The 6000-nt window shown below is 45.7% G+C and overlaps 1 protein-coding gene across 3 annotated transcripts in view; it reads right to left on the bottom strand.

Annotated features, from left to right (window-relative positions):
• Positions 1 to 2223: 2223 nt before the first annotated feature.
• Positions 2224 to 6000, bottom strand: part of Cdk14 (cyclin dependent kinase 14) — a 545726-nt gene continuing 541949 nt past the window's right edge. For all 3 annotated transcript variants that reach the window (XM_087902477.1, XM_087902479.1, XM_087902480.1), the window contains one exon: positions 2224 to 5481. The gene's annotated coding sequence lies outside the window, so the exon portion shown is untranslated. The remainder of the gene's footprint in view (positions 5482 to 6000) is intronic.

Raw genomic sequence — 6000 nt, 5'->3', positions numbered from 1 at the left:
TTTGGAAGGAGCCAGGCAGTTACTGAGGCTGAAGGAGAGAGAGAAATCATCGTTCCTCTCCATAGTGTTACTTGGAGAGTTCAGTTTTGAGCTTCTCTCTTGAGCTGGCAGTTCAGACATGTCCCCGGATGTCTCGGGACTGTGTACATGTGTCAGGCAGGCCCCTTGGGCTGCAGGGCAGAAATCTCTGTGGGGTCACTGTTCAGGATGTACTCTGACAGGCCATCTCTCCTTTGTTTTTGTAGTACGCCTTCCATAATTATTGGTGGTCTCACAGGGAAGGGGGGAAAAGACAACTTTATCAGAATCCTATTCTCGGCTAACTCTGTGGGCACCACTGGCACAGGATGTTTCTGGGGCCGCGAGGCTGCTCTGAGCTATTATTGAGCCTGGCTCCTTCTCAGCACGACTCAACGCAGACAATACAGCACACAGAGAGAGAGCATGAGGGATGAACAGTAAATACGAGGCCTCGGAATTTTTTTTTAATCTTGTCAGTTTTCTCCTGATTTGTGTCCTTTATCCTAGCCCCTCTGCTATATAAGCTTCTCAAAGCTAATGCCCATAACGCCACCACCCACTGGTAGCAGCAGGCTGCTGGGCCGCTGTGGGGTCCTCATTGCAGGCTTTTACAATGCCTGCCATTATTCAGCAACTGTACGTGTTAACCCAGTGGCATAAGGTTGCTCCAACACCTTCCCCTCTGGTTGCTCTACACTCTGGGGGCCAGAAGCAATGGCGAGAGTGCTGTCCTCCAGACTCTACCTGCCCGGCTCAGACGGCACACATCACATCCTGCCAGAGATAGAACAGCCCTGCTGAAAAAGAAGGAATGCTGGGTAATTATGGAACTCAGAGGGTGCTTGACACCTCTGCCACCACTTTAAGAAAGTTAAAAATATTTCTCAGATGTATTTCTTTGCCTTTGGTAGACTCCAGTGCCGCATGTCCCCTTTGGTTTATGAAGAGCTCCCGTGATTAAGCCAACGGTGGCATACAGTTAAGAGCTGCAATGGACGCTAGCTGCCGAGGCTGCTGGGAAGGACTCCCGACGGAGGCCACAGAGCTCCTGCAGAGTGAAGAGGGCCTTCTGCTTGGCTCCTTTGAAACTCCTCCCTAGAACAGGTTATCCTTTTTACATTTATGTGACTTTGGCTGCTCTCCACAGTAACTTATGGATCCCCAAATTTGCAAACTATTGCTACTTTGGTTATTGTGAAGGTCACCTGTAAACAGAACCCTATCTCAACATACAGAGGTGGTGACGTAGCAACGATCTCAAATCGAATTTGCCCAGGTGCGTCTGTGCCTTAAAGACAGCAGTGGAAGCAGCTGAGGGCCGAGGAGCCATGTGTGTATGGAATACACATAGGCTAAGAACGGTTTTATTTAACTATGGAAATGGGGCCTATGGAGGACTTAAAACAGAAAACCCAAGGGCTACAGAAGAGCAAAGGAAGGGGTATCAGCTGCTCCTGTGGTGTAGGAGGGTCCTGGTCGTCTCAGATGGAATGCAGCCTTGCAAACACTTTCCAATGAGCAAGTACCTTCTGTACACTGAAAACTGAATCTGCCATGACTCTCATTAATAACTTGTGAAATCATGTGGGTGTGTTTGGGGTTGTGACTGATCCAACAAGGTGACAAAAGGAAAAGGATGCATCTCCCAAGCTGTTGATATCCAAGTGTGGGCTCCTGGCACCATCCTGGTCACATGGGCCCAGGTATGTCACGTGGGCCTACGTAGTGTCACAGATAACACTAGCTCAGCCTATGAGAACAGTACTGCCTCTTCCAGCTTTTCCCAGCATGTTGGCAGAGTCTGACCGACTGTTGGGGAGGGCCACCCACTCACCTGACACATGAGGTCACATGAGGATATGTGGAAGGCCAGACAGACGTGAGGAAAAGATTGAGATGAGCACAACCAACAAATAAGAGAGGCTCCAGATGTGTGAGTTGGGGAACATGTGGGAATACAAGCACAGGGCCAGGGGAAGCCCTGCAACTCACAGATTTGGAGCACAGGGCCCCCGAGTTTCTACTCCAAATTTGGCACAACAAAGAAAGAAAAGGGAAGACTTTGGAGGGTTTCTAGAATCCTCCAGGAACCTACTTGTTCCCATATACTGTACATCTGATCTCTTACGTCACTCTTTCAGAAGAACCGTGATGAGTCTTCAACTGCTTTGGACACACGAGGCTATGTACCAAGATGACATCTGCAGATTTGGCTATACTTTATTCCATATCATGTTACAGAAAACAACAATGACAGTGGACAAACCATTACATCCTTCATAGTACAGACAAATTACAATTGGCAACACATATGCAACATGTAGAGTTCCATTCTCCTTGCTATGTGCCATGTTGAAGCATAATGATTATCTGAGGTACTAACCCCATTAGAAAGCACATAACTCAGTGCCTCATACAAACAAAGGGGGGGGAGAAATAATAGGAAATGAGAAAAACCTGAAAGTCCACTCACAAAGAGCGTGATTTAATATGTGCCTCTAACATATGCTGCTGTGAGAGGGGGCAGCGTGAAGAGGAAATTGCTATTTCGTTTGAGATTTAAAATTTTTCCTTTTGGTATATGAGGAAACGGAAGACTAACATACAGTTTCCCCTGTGTACAAGCCGGGGATGGAGAAGGAAGCTATGCACATATATGCAGCATGTTTCTATGTATAGGGGCAGGCAGCGATCTACCCCAGTATGTACAACCTAAACATCCTCTTATAGAACAGAAGATTACAAACCAGTACTATTCACAGATGGGTGTCTGCTATGGACGCATACATAGGGGACTGATTACAGGGGCTGTCGTATACACAGGGGACAGGGCGCCAAGAGGTCCTGGTTTTCTAGTCACTCAAGAGCTAGAAACAGATTCTGGTCCTTGCACGGTAGGAGACAACTGCCCCTGCTTCAGAACCCTCTACTTCTTTGTCTAGCACAGCAAACACATTTTTGCATCCTATGTGTCTTGTGTATCTTAATTAATTAAGCTGTTCCCCTTAAGAAGATGGAAACTGAGTCCCATACTTCCTTTCCAAATACTGTGTGCAGTGAGGTTGAGCTGATACAATCACCACGTCGAGGCGTTTGTGCTAATATCAGCTGTCCAAACTCAAGCAAGTCCTTCATAGAAAAATAATCTTCCGAGTATTGCGGTGCTTCCTCTGCTGTGTACTCACATGCTAATGGGCGCCGTCTGCACGGATTTTCATGACACCCTCAGAGAGGGTGGGAGAGAAAAGCAGGGTATGTGGGATAGGACTGTGCCAGGCTGGGTTGGGGGGACACTTTGGATGTCCTTCCTTGCTGACAAAGACATGAAGCTGAAGCCCTTCTAACCTGAGAGGTGGGCCTGACGTGGGGCAGACCCCACACCGAGCAGTGCTATGCCTTCCTTCCCAGGAGACGCTGTCTAGACAAGGGCACGGATCTCGAGTTGCCTTTACATTGCTTACTCGAAACCCTCCAACATTAGCATGGAGTGGTGAAATATAAACAAGATGCCTCCTCCCTGCCACCCAGATGAATGGAGGATTCTAAGCAATGCACAGGGGAGGCAGTTTTTAATTACATGGAAAGTTTTCTCCTCACTTAAAGAACTCCCAATTTAATTATACTTTAAGTCAAAATACCTGCAAAGACTTCCCACGGAAGGAATGTACGAGAGAGGTATGAAAATGATTCCCAGGCAGCAAACAGTACACGGGGTCACCTTGAGAGACACTCTGCCTTCTTTCAAACCATTCGGGAAGCAATTCCTTGCTTTGTGTTTTCGAGATTGTAAGTACTTCTCCTTCTGGATAGGCTGGACGGTTGGTTATACCTATCACTCAGAGACAATGCCTTTGAGAGTTTTAAGAACCGGGCTCTACTTCCAGGGACATGCTGGGTTTGACTACTGGCTTTGATACTCATTCGGGAATCAGAAAGCCCTTGTCAAATTGGATAATAATTCCTCATCTTGATCCTAATGTGTGACACATCTCAAGCTTGTAGTTTCTTCCCTTTTCTCAGGAGCAGTAGAACATAGAACAATGTGCACACGTGTGTTTCCATGGAGATTTGTGTCCAGAGGTGCAAAGGGCATGCTTTATGTGACGTTTCCTAACTGCCCCCAGCCCCTCCTTACTGGGATTCTGTAGAGAGGCTGCCCGTGGAAGATGCCTACACTGGGCAGCTCCCCATAGACCTAGGTGCAGTGTATGCAGGAGTCCTCTCTCCCCGTGACACAGACTTGCCTTCATCTTCCAAGGCCTCAGAGTGCCTTAAAACAAGGGAATCCAGGCCTTTCTTTGCCATTTCTATTTTTAAAGCAAAATTCCCGCATTGTTTAAGAAGTGAGTTTGAACACTTATTACGGTAGAGTGGTTTAAAGTCTGGTACCCAGCGGTGCCTTCTGAGCGGCTTGGAATGTGTCTGAACAATCCGATTCAAAGGTGCTTTGTTGTGAGTGAGCAAAATTTTAACTCTGGATAATTTTTAAACTTGCTTTTTAAGCATTAATTGGCAAAGACGGCTCCTAGGACTCACCCCGACAGATAGATTTTTTTTTTTTGCACCCAAGTTTTAAGAAAGATATTCCTCACTATTTTCTCCAGTTAAAAAACACAGAGCATAACAGAGCTGATGGGGGAAAAAAATCAGATGTTGACAAGACCCAGAACACATGTAAAAATTGACTTGCTTTCTACAGATTAAAAAAAAAAAAGAAGGAGGAGGAGGAGGCCTTCATCTTCGTCTTGGTTCTTGGTGCTTCTCTAGGCACGGCCTGCTCAGAAACAGCCGTGCCATTGAAGATGCGAAGCAGTTCTAGGCGCCTATAAATGTGGGGACAATTCCAATAAAAAAGGAAACCCCACATTTCCAAATGTCCTCGAAGGTAAGCAACAGGGTCGTCAGGTCCAGCTGTCTGGGACCATGGTGTCTAGTCAGTCAGAACCTGGGGTTTGTTTTAGCAATAAGAATATCCTTCCTGGTGGTTGCAGAATGTATTCTGTTCTCAAAGAAAACACACATTGTTTCATGCCACTGTGTGGCTTTCAAGTGCAGACATTACAGAGGAAGTGTGAACACCAAATGTGTTGTCTTAATGTATTTAAGACATGGCTGGTGAAAGCATAAAACCCCTTCCCAGAGATACTGTGCAGCAGAGGGAAATCAAACAGAATCAAACACAAGAGACTGAAAAGAATACATGCCATGTATCAGTAAGCAAAGCTTAATCTTCACATAGTTCTTGGAAATCACAAGGTATCCAAATGCGTGCAAGGTTTTAAATAAATTGCAGAGAAAACAGGGTCTTGCCAGTTTCAATTTTCTTGTAAGTGAAATCCACCACAGGGGGCAGAAGGGAACTGGTCCAGGAGCCCAGCACTGTGGGCCACTTCATTAGCGGTCTTTTCTTTTTGTATTTTTTCTTCTTCCTTTTCTTCCCAGAATGATGACAACTTAATCCTGGAAGAAGGAAAAGAGAAAAACTGTTGCATTAAGAAAAAAACCTTACATCATTCATTTTTACTAGATTGCTTGAGGCATTAAAATTGGTCAGGCAGGAGTGAACCACTGCTGCTCTCCGCAGCTCCGCCAAGCTCATACACTGGAGGCAGAACAATTTCCTCTATGAAAACATCTCTTAAATATGATAAACAAATGTCCTGACTGTTTTCTTCCCTTGAAACATTGTACGTCCATGCATTTAAATGGGCTAAATTCCTCTCAGACTACTTAGAGATAAATACACCCAACTAAATTCCTTCCCTAACCTATCAGAGGCAGTGCTGGTCTGAATTAAGTGCGTGGGGGCAGCAGAGCATTCGAAGGACAGACCATCATGTTTGTTTGTATGAATGTGAAAGAGAAAAGTGGATCACACACATGCCTTTAAAACCCAGCCATGTAATTCTTGGTTGCATATTATCAGTTATAGTAGATGCACCAGAATGGAAGCTGGCCAATGTGGTGTCCCTTCCCGAC

The sequence above is a fragment of the Myodes glareolus genome, chromosome 27 (genome assembly GCF_982192425.1).
Source record: "Myodes glareolus chromosome 27, mMyoGla1.1, whole genome shotgun sequence".
In the NCBI taxonomy this organism is placed as follows: Eukaryota; Metazoa; Chordata; class Mammalia; order Rodentia; family Cricetidae; genus Myodes; species Myodes glareolus.
The sequence above is the reverse complement of the archived record's forward strand: the minus strand, read 5'-3'. Positions and strand labels throughout refer to the sequence as shown.